The 13,951-nt window shown below is 36.2% G+C and overlaps 1 pseudogene; it reads left to right on the top strand.

The window, feature by feature from the left end:
* Positions 1-13,079, top strand: part of LOC101411839 (general transcription factor II-I pseudogene) — a 108,803-nt pseudogene extending 95,724 nt beyond the window's left edge.
* Positions 13,080-13,951: the final 872 nt, after the last annotated feature.

Below are 13,951 nucleotides of genomic sequence, written 5' to 3'. Positions count from 1 at the left end.
AGGTTGATCCAATCATGGAAGTTCAGGAAGGCTTCCATGAGGAAACAATGTTGGAGTTGAGAACTGAAGAATAAGTAGAACTTAAATAGAGAAGAAAAGAGTATGTGTTTCAGGTACTTATGGAGTATGAAGGATCAAAAGATGGCTAGTCTGGCTGGAATGGAGATAGTGAAAAAGAAATTGGGTAGAAAGAATCCAATTCTATTTTAGGGGTTTGTCTTCATTTAGAGGGCATTGGGGAGTCATTTAAACTTTTTAAGTGGGTATGGAATAGTGAGATTCATGACGTCCATTTTAAATGTATCACTGTAGCTTCACTCTTATCTACTTTCACTCTGATTTACCTGATGGAGCAGACCAGATCAATTCAAGTAGACCTACTGGGAAACTATTGTTATAATATAAGCATAGCAAGAAGGTAGCTTGGTCTAGGATAAAATTAATGAATATGTAAAGAGTAGAGAGAAGAGATACCTAGGAGGAAAAATTTACTTGACTTTGTCAAGAATTGATGTGGAAGTATAAGAAGGTAGCCCTTTCAACAATGACACAGATTTCTCTCTTGCATAATAAGGTGAATTGAAGATCCAATTATTGTGATAGGGAAATGGATTAAGAGATAGGTTTGGGAATGGGAAGATCATAGGTGCTATTTTGGGCATGTGGATTTTGAGGTACTCTAGAATCTTGAAAGGGAAATATATAATGGTTAGTTGGACACATTTCTGGAGCTCAGAACAGAGGTATGGGAAGGGGACATTGGTTTGGGGAGCCATCATTGTATATGTTGTTTTCAAAGCTATGCGATAAGTGAGTTCACTGAGGCAGAGGAGAGTAATTAGGAATCAACTTTGAGAAACACCATCATTTCATAGCAAAATAGAAAAAAGGAAAGTGCCTATAAGGAGAGAGAGAGAGAGAAAGAGAGAGAGAGAGAAAGAGAGAGAAGAAAGAGAGAAGAGAGAAACTTCTAGAGAGGAAGGAAGATAACCTGGAGATTATTGTGCATGGAAGTCAAGGAAAGAGAGGGATTCAAGAAAAATATAGTCAAGTTTAACTGGAAATGCCCATGACGTCCATGGAATTTATTAAATGGAGGTCTTGGTGAACTTAGAAAGAGCTATTTCAGTGGAGTAAAGTGGTAGAAGACAATTTGAGGTGATCAGAGGAGTAAGAGGAAAGCAAGTAAATGACAACAGCAAGACCAGATGGCTATTGTAAGGAGCTTGACTGTGAAGAGCAGAGGAAAAACAGCAGAGGTTAAGAGGGACATGAAGGGTCAGGTGAATTTTAAATGGTTTGTTATTCTTAAAGGGGGTACTCACCTACTTATTGTATATAAAGTCAGTGGAACAAATCTATTTAAAAGACAGAGTTTAAAGATTCTGGAGAGAGAGGTGTTTTTAGAGGGGATAAGATTCTTGCAAAGATGGCAGGGTATGGGTACAAGGAATGGATTCTTACCTGGAAATAATTTTGCCTCTCACTGTTCCTAGGTATATTTGGGAAATTCTGGGGAAAATTTTTGTTGTCATACCTGGGGGCAAGTGTGCTACTAGCATTTGTTGTATGAAGCCAAAAATGCTGCTAAACATTTGACAGTGCACAGGGCAACACTCACCCACCATGGCAAATATTTTTCAATCCAAAATGTCAATAGTGCTGACATTGTAAAACCCTTGACAGAAGGATAGACGGTAACTCCAAAGGAAGGGAAGGAAAGTAGGGAAAGAGGCACATTTGTGTATTTATTATGAACATAGTGTATGCTCAATAACTATGTCTCTAGTTAGGTGGTTTCTTCCTATTAAGACCTGATTAATGGGCACTTTTTAAAAAGCTGTTACCTGTATTGGTTAGAGAGTTAATATAAATTATAATTATTATGCAGAATTTGAATATTCTAGGTACTTTTGACCCTTCAATACTAAAATATCTCCCCTTTCATTTAAACTTTTGTAGGCACCATCTGTAAGTAAATTAGCTGAATTAAATTTGAGCCACTTGATAGGAGTAAAATTAGATTCATTTTCTCTTAAATAACATTCAAAGCTGTCTGGTTGTTTTTGAATTATGGAATAGGGATAAAAACTCAAGTGCAAGGGGCCTGTCTTTAATGTCCAGTTCTAAGCACTTCCTAGATAAATGATTTCAGGGATTTAACTGCTGTATTCCATGGTGTCCTTAGCTATGACAAGGAGTTAGGGCCATTCTTCTCTTCAATGACTAGGAACAGCAGAGCATTGAGCAAAGGACTTAGGATATACTAAAACCTCAGCAAATTTTAGCCATCAATGATGATGAAAATGATTATGATGATAATGATGGTAAGGATTTCATTTAGGCCTACTAAGCACATAATAAGATACTCACCGATAGTAGTCCCCATTGTGGCAAATTGGGCTTGAAAAGAAAATTAGGAGTTCTTAGCCAATAAAAAAAATTTCCCTGAAACTTGATTTTCACATCAAGTTTAATTGAGAGTTTGTGAATTTGAAAATAATCAATTGGTTATTCACTTCTGGAATTTATGAAACTAATTTTTCCTTGTTTAATACTATTTCTTTCATGATAAACTTACAGACTGATGTGTAACAATGTCCAGAAACTATCACAGTAAGTAGTTAAGTTTTATATAAAATAATAAAAATTTTAAAACCTCATAAAGTTTTAACCTGGCTTTTGCCAGGAGGTTTTCTGGGCAGTTTGTTTGATTTCCTTATTGGGATACCAAAGTGCAAAAGAGCAAGTGTCCCCAGGTACAGGCTGGGTTCCAAATCAGAAGTTCTGAAAGCATATCTATGATAAAATAAGGCCAGAGTCAGATCGAGACAATTAGGAAGGCATGGGTCAAAGCCTATACTGATATCCTTGGCCTCAATCGCAATTGCCTTCTCAATCTTGAACTGACCCAGGCTGAAATTTGAAGAGCAGTGTAGCATATACTGGTTTTCTTCTTTAACTCCCAAATTTGGTAAAAGCACCCCCTTTTCCTTTTTCCTTTTAAAGTATTTTCTCTATTTTATGCAGTTTTGTTGGGATTATCAATGGAAGAACTCTGCCTTCTCTTAGAATAGCATTCCAAATTAGGCCAACCAGACACCTTCCTTTGTGAAATTGACCAATGAATAGAATTTCCTTGATTCTTATCCTTTTCTGAATCTGACTTACTAGCATTATATTTGAATCTGTGTGCCATATGAATACCTTCTAGTCAATTTATTATCTGTTGTGGTTATTCAATGTTGGTCTCTTCATTATAACCAACAAAATTCTAACGGACATGGCAAGTACTACGACTAGAGGAGAGATAATTATATACAGTTGGGCTTGGAACTAGTGCATGACTGAATAACTATAATTGTTGAGCAACTGTAACTTTTGAGCCAAGAAGAAAGACCTACATCTCATTCTTATATTCTGGATGAGAATGTCTAAATAGGTTCATAAAAAATTCCATTGAGCATTTTTATTTCCATTAAAATATGAATACCTCATTCAATTCCTTGCAAATCTTTCCATTTTTCTAAGACTCTTTTTGCTTGGGTCAGAGCATTTTTCAACCAAGTGAGACACGTTTTTTTGAATGAACACATTTCTTCCTAATGCTTTGAGTTTTCAGTTGCCAAAAGGAAATCAAACCAGCTCATTCATAGAAATAGATTGGGCTGCATGCTCTCATCTTTCATCATTGTGTTGAAGGTGGAGCTGTGCTTCTATTTCAAGAATGAAGAACAAATTTCTAGAAGAGAGAAATTGTTATTGAAGAATTCCTGTGTAATCGGAAGCTTTAGAAGCAAATAATAATTGTAATATTTTACCCAGAGATTAAGCCACTTCAAAAATGATACTCATTAGAATTTTTGTTTCTCTTCTCTGGTCTATTTAGAAGCAACAATTGCTTAATGTCCTGATGGACATAACCAGTGTAAACATGGTGATTATTCCTGGTATGATGCCCATCTTTGCAGATCACCAGATTGAAGGCACCAATTGCTTGCCATATGTCATCTAAGCATAAAATGAATGTTTCCCAATTCCCAAAATGCAATGACACCTATTTAGGGTATGCAAAAAAAAGCCCAAAACAAAACAGAAAAAAAAGTGGGATGATACTCTACACTTTATACCAAAAAATATTTATTATTCTTTTGTTAGTTTCTTGTATTAATAGCAGACTGCAAAGATTCATGTCAGGCCATCCACTCAAGAGATTATAAAATGGTTTACTGTTCTCCACAAGGAAATGTCTATGCAAATATAATAGACTAAGATATGAATAAAGAATATGGTAGGCTCCATTTCATTATTAACTAGTCTGCTTTCAAATTTTGGTTCACTTTTACTTACATATTAGTGTAAAATTTCCCCCCAAATTTAGAGAGATGCCTGCTAAATATATTTATAAGCTTTTTCATTATGTTTTACTTCATCCAGTAGTCTTTTATTAATAGGGAAAAGCAAAAAGACAAAGGAATTAGATCACAAAAGACATTAAATGCACAATTAACACAATTTTATATACATGAAAATATTTTAAGGGGCAGAACATAAATGGTAAAATTTGAAAGAGTCAATTGTGTCATGTAAAAGTCATTCAACCAAAGGCACAATACTTAAAATCTAGATCTGATTTTGCCATAACCTATTATATGACCTTGAATAAGTCACATAAATCCCAACATCCATCTCAGGTTTCTGTATAAAAGAAAGCTGGACAGTCGGTCAGAAGTCTCTTCTAGTCGACTCCAAGTCAGATTTAGTACAAAGAAATGCCTTGTTGCACCATCATGTAATTAAAAAAAAAAAAACTGAATCTGAATGCCTTTCTTCAGGGTGTAGTCTATAATTCTCCATAGTGCTACCATTCTCTGAAGTCTTATATTTTTATTACTTGTATGATCCCAAAAGACAATTGATTTTTTGACTCCTTTCAGGAAATATTCATGGAGGACACTTTTCATCCCCAAATCTTATGATTCTAACCCTCCTAGACTTTATTAAATACACTTGGATAGCAAAAAGAATAGGGGCCAAATTACACATTAATTTGAACATACAGTTGACTGTGATTTTAGAATGAATTTCTAATATCTTCATATGTCTACAAATTCCAGGAAAGTTTTATTATTTAAAAATATGTTTGTTTATATGTGACTCCAGATATATGTATACTATATGTATACTTACTATATAAACTATGAGGTTCCAAATTACATAGCCTACAGAAAGATATACATTCTGGAAACTTATCTAAATCTATACAAACAGTCTCAATCTGAAATGAGATAGACAGTTTTAAATAAAAATCAAACCGAAGTAATTTTCTATTGTGCAATAAGTTATTTCATGAAGCAATTCACTTTTATAATAAAATCTCAATACTGTATTCCTAGTATTAAATCCAAAGAAAAACAATTTTCTCCTTTCAAGTGATTTCTGAGAAGAAACTTTCTAAGGTTTATTTTTAAAATTTTTTAAATTGAAGTTTATCATTCATACATGAATATCCATAAACAATAGGTGTGTGGTATAAGTTATAGACTTATAAAACAAGCATGCATATCATCACACATGGTTCTCATACATTACCCCATCAACAACACCTGGCATTATTGTGAAGCAATTGTTACAAAGTGTGAAAGAGCATCTTCAAAGTATTACTACTAACTATAGCCAATATCTCACATTTGGTGTATTTCCCCCAAAAGGAATAAACCCATATAAGGTTTATTTTTAATACAGAAGAAATATGTCGTTCCAGTAATTGGAATGAAAGACAAATTGAATGTTCAAGTTGAAATGTATCTGTTTAGGATCATGCACTTGACAGTGGCATCCAAGCCTCAAGCCTTCTCTTTGAAAATGGTCTAATGAACAAGACCTAATTGAACTTTTTCTCTCCTTTTGGCCATTCAGAACTATCATCCTAACAGCACATCAGCGTATTACTTGATGATTTTATATTGGTGCAACTTATTTCCACAAGATAGCGATATCTTCTCTGTTGTACAATATTGTTATTTTTAAATACTATTATATTCACAATTTAAAAATTAGCTGATTAGAAAAGTTGGAGAGTATCTTGTACTATCTTCTCTATAGCACCCTGACAGTTGATTGATTATCTAGCCTATTCCTGAACTCTTCTAATGACAGGAGTTTCATTGTATTGCAGTGTTATCATTCCACTTATGAACAGTTTTAATTGCTTGGCATATTTCAACTCAAATTTATTTTTCTACTTTATTGTTCTAATGACAGTTCTTCAGATATTTAAAGCCAGTTTTCATATCTTCCTAAGACTTTTCTATTCTTGGTTAATCATTCCCAGTTCTTTCAAAGTTTGTTCATATGCTACCATTTCCAGACACTTTCTCTATTCCTTCTTATGAGGCTTTCAAAGTTCTGAGAAATGTCTACTTGATGAGACTCCTACAGAGTATGTTGCCCTTGGATTAGACAATCATTCCGTTTTTGTAGTCACAAATTTCATTAGTTAATTTTTTTTTAGCAGCAAGTTAATTGTAATGTTCATTCATAAGATGTTGCTATCTTATTTTTTCACTGTAGAGTTTAGGTCTATTTTCTCCTACCTTAGAACTGGACAGTTGATTTATTTTTGAACAGTTGGCTTTTTGAACTTAAATGCAGAGCTTGACATTTATCTACTCTCTTATTCTCTCCTTAAAATGATCTTGGGAGATATTTAACTCAATTTATATTGATAAAAATTATGACTTACAAAGAAACTTGCCTAAGCTCAAATAGAAAGTTAGTTGCAAAGTTTAGTACAGGAATTAAAGTATTTTTGATTTGGTGAGAAAAAGTCAAACATTGACTGGTGATTTATGGATGCATTTATGTGGTAACCATTCTTGGTAAAAAGAGACTCAGTTAAGATAAGCAGAAAATAAAATTACTGGTTATTTAATCCATTTCCTTCTTTTTAGTTCCTTTCCTATAATAGATTCCTTCATGCTTCTAAAGAAGCTCTTAATTATCTGTAGAATTCTTTATCCAACAAATCAGTCATTTAAAATGGAGTTGTAGATATTAGATCCACAGAAGGCTTTCCAAAACTACAGCTATAACATGCACTACCTTGCAAAGTTAAAAAATTTACTCAGTTTGTGTCTCAGCTTTGACTGTTTATATCATGTGTTATAATGAGAATTCTCTGCTCATCAAGCTAGGAATTCCTGAACATTTTAGCTTTTACTTAAGATGCACAATTAGAAGATAAGAAAATTGACTTTCAGTGACTTCAATTAGCATCTCCCTTTTCCAGAAGATTTCCTAAAGATTCCTATTCTGCAGATATTCTGCACTAAATGGTACTCTCCTCTGAAGTGGAATAGAACATCTGTTTATCAGTCCCAAAGCAAGCTCTCTTTAAAGAACATGAAATAGCTGAAAAATTGTTTACCTGAAAATTAGTTTTTTTTTCCTTTGCACAGTCATGTGTAACCCCGATGTGATGGCTTGTTACCCATCCCCAAGTAGAGATTGGTATGTGCAGGTGCTACTGACAATTTTGTCAGATGCAGCCCAGAGCTACAAAATTCCTTACCCAAGGACACAGGATCAACCATCTCAGTATTAATGCCAAAGACAGTTCTGTTCTCTCAAGCATTCCATTTGGTCTATTTGAGCTTTGCTAACCTTTTCTCTTTGACAGAACAACTTTGAATGCATGTCAGGAGGAAATTTTATAAATATTTATTGAATAAAATAGCTTGTTTGGATAGGAAATGAGTTTGGAGACAGGAATTAAGGCCAGTAAAACTCTTAACTTTCTGGTGTGGAAAAAATGTGCTGGGAGAATGTCCAACATCAAATTTTAAAGAATAACTAAATTTTGTTTTAGTTTTCAAGTTAATGTAATAGTATATTAGAACTAGAGAATCTGCATTTGTCAATAACTCATAAAAATTTATTTAGGAGAGAGAAATCTTTGATTTATATGTCATTAATTCATTTGGCTAGACTTTCACTTCTCAACTTTTTCTAAGAGTGCTTTAAGGTCATTACAACACTGCATACAATATATTTTAATTATATTAAGTAAATCTTGGCAAGGCAAGAAAAATTCATTAGGTCTAGGGATGGTAGTTATCTGAATAAATTGTACTCTATAAAGCCTTAATATTAGGTTTTCGGAGGATTATAGATAGGACCGTGAGCTTTCTAACAACCAGTGCAAAGAGGGAATGCTGATCAGTTATATATTCTCCAGTTTTTATGTGATAAAAACAAGATATTATAGGTTGTTAGAAGTGCAACATTTTTCTGAATGTGAAAACACAGTGAAGATTTTCCTCGATGTTGTGTGATATGGGGAAAACAATTTAATAACTTTCATACAATAAATATAACTTTTCTTTTAACTATGCCTTATAGGTTTTTTTTAAATAAAATTTTATTTTTTTAAAAAGTATATCATTCATACATGAACATACATACACAGTAAAATGTATAGTAAAATTTGTGAATTTTCAAAACAAACATGCGTATTGTTATACAAGGACTCCCATACATCTCCCCACAACTAACACCATGCATTATTGTGAAACATTTGTTATAAACTCTGAAAGAGCTTTGTCAAAACATTACTACTAACTATAGCCAATATTTTACATTTGGTATATTTTTCCATTTGTGAAAAAAGACTTTTGGGATTTTTATTGAAATTGTGTGGAATTTTTAAATTAGTTGGATAGAACTGACATCTTAATAATATTTAGTCTTCCAGTCCATTAACACAGAATGTCCTCCCATTTCTTTAAGTCTTCTTCAGTTTTTTTTTTTAGCATAGTTTTGTACTTTTTTTGAATAAAGATAAATTTTGCCCTTGGTTAAGTTTATTCCTAAATATTTGATTCTTTTAGTTGCTGTTATAAATGGATTTTTTCCTGATTTCCTCCTCAGATTTCTCATAGTAGTGTATAGTGAAACACTATTTATTTTTGCGTGTTAATCTTGTATCCTGCCACTTTGCTGAACTTGTTTATTAGTTCTAGTAGCTTTGTGTGGATTTTTCAGGATTTTCTAGATATAAGAACATATCATCAGCAAATAGTGCAAGTTTTACTTCTTCCTTTCCTGTTTGGGTGCCTTTTATTTCTTTATCCAGCCTAATTGCTATAGCTAGAACAGCTAGCACAATGTTGAATAACAGCAGTGACAGTGGGCATCCTTGTCTTGTTCCTTATCTGAGTGGGAAGGCTTTAAATGTTTCACCACTGACTGCAATGGTAGCTGAAGATTTTTCATATATGCATTTTACCATATTGAAAACGCTTTCTTCTATACCTCTCTTTTGATGTGTTTTTATCAAGAAAGAATGCTATATTTTGTCAAGCAACTTTTCTGATTCAATCAAGAGGAATCTGTGATTTCTCTTCTTCAATATATTAATGAGATTTATCATACTAATTGATTCTCTTGTGCTGAAAAACCTTTGCGTACCTGGGGTTAAAACCACTTGATTATGGTATATAATTCTTTTAATATGCTTTTGGATTTGGTTTTCAAGTATTTTGTTGAGGATTTTTGCATCTATATTCATTAGACATACTGGTCTGTAATTTTCTTTTTTCATAGTATCTTTATCTAGTTTTGATAGTAGGGTGATATAGGCTTCATAGAATGAGTTTGGTAGCATACTTTTCTGTTCACTTTTTGAAAGAGCTTGAGCAATATTGGCATTAGAATGTCCTTGAATGATTGGTAGAATTCACCTGTGAAGCCATCTGGTCTCGGACTTTTCATCTTTGGGAGGTTTTTGATGACTGTTTTAATCACTTCACTTGTAATTGTTTTGTTGAGGGCTTCTATTTCTTTTAGGGTCAGTGTGTATGATTTGTGTGAAATTTTTCCATTTTATCAATGCTGTCTAGTTTTTTGGCATACAATTGTTCATAGTATCTGTATTAGGCAGAGTTCTCTAGGGAAACAGAATCAACAAAAGATATCTGTCAATAGCATGCAATTCTTTCAATCTCTCATATGACCCTGGGGATTCACAAGTCCAGGTTCCACAGGCAGGTTGCAACCAGGGGCTCCAATGAAAGTCCAGTAAAGGTTCTTGATGAGTTCTGGGAGGCACTGGATATCCAAAGAATGGGAAATTCTCACTCAGTGCTGCAATCACTTCCCCTTTTAAGGCATTCAACTGATGGGATAAAACATCCCTCATTGCTGATGGCAATCTCCCTGATTGATGTCATTTTAATCAGCTATCCATGATTTACCACTGCAGTGAAGTCAATGGTTACTAAAGTCAATAAATGGACTTGTATTACAGTTAGCCCAGTGCTTACTTGACCAAACAACTGGGCACAATTACCTGGCCGAGTTGACACAATAGACTAACCATCACAGCCCACCCCTTGTCAACTCGGCAACCATACACATACCTTAACCATACTTAGTGTCTAAGTAAAAACAATAACAGACATGCATATATATATATATATATATATATATATATATATATATATATCCACCTAACAGTGTTTCAACTCTCCTGCATACAAATGGAAATGCATTAATTCCATACAGAATAGGGTGCAAGTTCTTGGGTAACATTCACTCTCAAACTTGACATCCTGAAATTATATGATATGAAACTGATACAACTTGTTATATGGTAAGGGAAAAGTTTGGGGAAAAAGATAAGGAAATTTGTTTTGTGTACATATACAATCACCTTCATAATGAAACAAGGAAGAAAGATTCATGACCATTATAGTCCTCATTTCTGTAACTGGCCACATGGTTGAAGTTCATATTTATCACTGCCTTCTTCCACTACCCATTCCATGTTTCCATTACCCTCAGCAAGCACTTCAGCTGGCACGGTTCTTTGCCTGGTGGGGTGACCCAAACTTTCATTCCTGAAGATTCTGGGCCATTATTAGTCCTGCTTGAATTGGGTTGTTGCAATTTCCCATTGACTTTAATCAGAGGACATGGCAGTACTAGGAGATGCCCTAGAGGATCTCCTGTATTTCAGGCAAACTCTTTTTTTACCCCCACTATGTAGATGCAGTCCTATTTCCCTTTGATAGTCAGGATCAATCACTGAAGCCAGTATGGTAATTCCCTTCTTTGGCTGTTGATTCAGAGGTAAGAGGAGCACAAGTGGCCAGGTGGCAGTTTTAACTTCCAGTTCAATGGCATCATTATTGTGTTCCCTGATGACAGGGAACTTGCAGGAGTTCCTTTTGGGACTAAAACCTGTAGAGCAGTAGAGTTTGAGGTTGCAGGGACAGGAAGCAAAAATTTTCCTATTGGTCCACTAGGAGTAATAGTGAGTGGTGTCACTCCCATTTCTACCCCTTGATTCCTGGACCCATGGATCCTGGTTATGGGAGAAAAAGAACCATAGAGTGGATGCTGATTTAGAGCATACACTGCCTCCTGGAGAACACTGCCCCAGCCCTGCAAGGTATTGCCACCTAGTTGGTGCTGTAACTGAGTCTTCAAAAGGCCATTCTACCATTCTATCAATCCATTTGGTTCAGGGTGATGGGTAACATGGTAAGACCAGTGAATAATGGGTTCCTCCATCAGAAGCAATGCTGTGTGGAATGCCATAGTGATAGATAAGACATTCAGAAAATCCATGAATGGTAGTTTTGGAAGAAGCATTACCTGAAGCAAATGCAAACCCATATCCAGAGTATGTGTCTATTCCAGTAAAAAAAAAAATCATTGCCCCTTCTATGGTGGAAGTGATCCAATGTAGTCAACCTGCCACCAGGTAGCAGGCTGGTCACCTTGAGGAATGGTGCCATATCGGTGGCTGAGTGTGGGTCTCTGCTGCTGGCAGATTGAGCGCTCAGCAGTGCCTGTAGCCAAGTCAGCCTTGGGAAGGGGAAGTCCATTTTGCTAAGCCCATACATAGCCTCCATCCCTACCTCCATGGACACTTTGTTCATGAGCCCATTGGGCAATGACAGGAGTGGCTGGGGAATAAGGCTGAGAATTAGCCACAGAGTGGGTCATCTCATCCAATTGATTATTAAAATCTTCCTCTGCTGAAGTCACCCTCTGGTGAGCATTCACTTGGGACACAAATATTTTCATGTTTTTTGCCCACTCAGAAAAGCCTATACACACCTTTTCCCAGACCTCTTTGTCACTAATTTTCCAATCTTGTTCCTTCCAATTCTCTGACTATCCAACCAAACCATTGGCAACAGCCCATGAATCAGTGTAGAAACATACCTCTGACCATTTCTTCTTCTAAGCAAAATGAACAACCAGGTATACTGCTCCAAGTTCTGCCCACTGGGAGGATTTCCCCTCACCACTGTCCTTTAGGGATGTCCCAGAAAGGGGCTGCAGTGCTACAGTTGTCCACTTTTGGGTGGTACCTGCATATTTTGCAGAACCATCTGTAAACCTGGCCAGAGTTTTCTCTCCCTCAGTCAACTGATTATAAGGGTCTCCCCAACAGGCCAAAGCTGTGGGCTGGGAAAGAGAAGGTAACATGGCAGGGATGGTGACTATGGGCATTTGGGCTACTTCCTCCTGTAACTTACTCATGCCGTCAGGACCTGCTCGAGCCCTATCTCATATATACCACTTACATTTCATTATGAAGTGCTGCTGTGCATGCCCAACTTTATGGTTTGGTGGGTTAGATGATACCCAGCTCATGACAGGCAACTCAGGTCTCATGGTAAATTGATGACCCATGGTTAAGTGTTCAGTCTCCACTAAGGCCCAGTAGCAGGCCAAACTGTGTTTTTCAAAAAGGGAGTAGTTATCTGCAGAGAATGGCAGGGCTTTGCTCCAAAATCCTAAGGGTCTGCATTGTGATTCTCCTATAAGGGCCTACCAAAGTCTCCAGACAGCATCTCTATTTGCCACAGAAACTTCCAGCACCATTGGATCTGCTGGATCTTATGGCCCAAGTGGTAGTGCATCTTGCTCAGCAGCCTGGACCTGATGCAGAGCATCTACTTGTTCCAGTGTCCAATCAAAACCAGCAGCTTTTCTGGTCACCTGGTAAATGGGCTGGTGTAGCACACCCATATGAGGAATGTGTTGTCTCCAAAGTCTAAAGAGACCAACTAAGCATTGTTCCTCATTTTTGGTCATAGGAAGGGCCAGATGCAACAGCTTATCCTTCACTTTAGAAGGGATATCTTGCCATGCCCCACACCACTGGACACCTAGAAATTTCACTGAGATGGAAGGACCTTGTGTTTTAGTTGGATTTATCTCCTATCCTCTCTCACAGAAATGCCTTCCTAATAAGTCTAGAGTCTTTGCCACTTCTTGCTCACTAGGTCCTATCAACTTGATACCATCAATAAAATGAACCAGTATGATGTTTTGTTGGGGGGGGAGATGGTCAAAAATCCCTGCAGATAATATTATGACATAGGGCTGGAGAATTGATACACCCCTGAGGCAGGACAGTGAAGATATACTGCTGGCCTTGCCAGTTGAAAGCAAACTGTTTCTGGTGGTCCTTACTAATAGTAATTGAGAAAAAAGAATTCACCAAATCAACAGCTGCCTACCAGGTATCACAGGATATGCTGATTTGCTCAAACAATGATAACACATTTGGGAGAGCAGCTGCAATTAGAATCACCACCTGGTTAAGGTTATGATATATCTATAGTCATCCTCCAACATTCATCTGTTTTCTGTACAGCTCAAGTAGGAAAGTTGAATGGGGATGTGGTGGGAATCACCACCCCTACATCCTTCAAATCCTTGATGTTGGCCCTAATTTCTGCAATCTCTCTAGGAATCTGCTATTGCCTTTGGTTTACTATTTTGCTAGGTAGGAGCAGTTCTAGTGACTTTCACTTGTCCTTTCCAACCACAATAGCCCTCACTCCACAAGTCAGGGATCCAGTGTGGGGATTCTGCCAGCTACTGAGTATGTCTATTCCAATTATGCATTCTGAAGATTGGGAAA

Source organism: Dasypus novemcinctus, chromosome 2, assembly GCF_030445035.2.
Source record: "Dasypus novemcinctus isolate mDasNov1 chromosome 2, mDasNov1.1.hap2, whole genome shotgun sequence".
Classification (NCBI taxonomy): domain Eukaryota; kingdom Metazoa; phylum Chordata; class Mammalia; order Cingulata; family Dasypodidae; genus Dasypus; species Dasypus novemcinctus.
The sequence above is the reverse complement of the archived record's forward strand: the minus strand, read 5'-3'. Positions and strand labels throughout refer to the sequence as shown.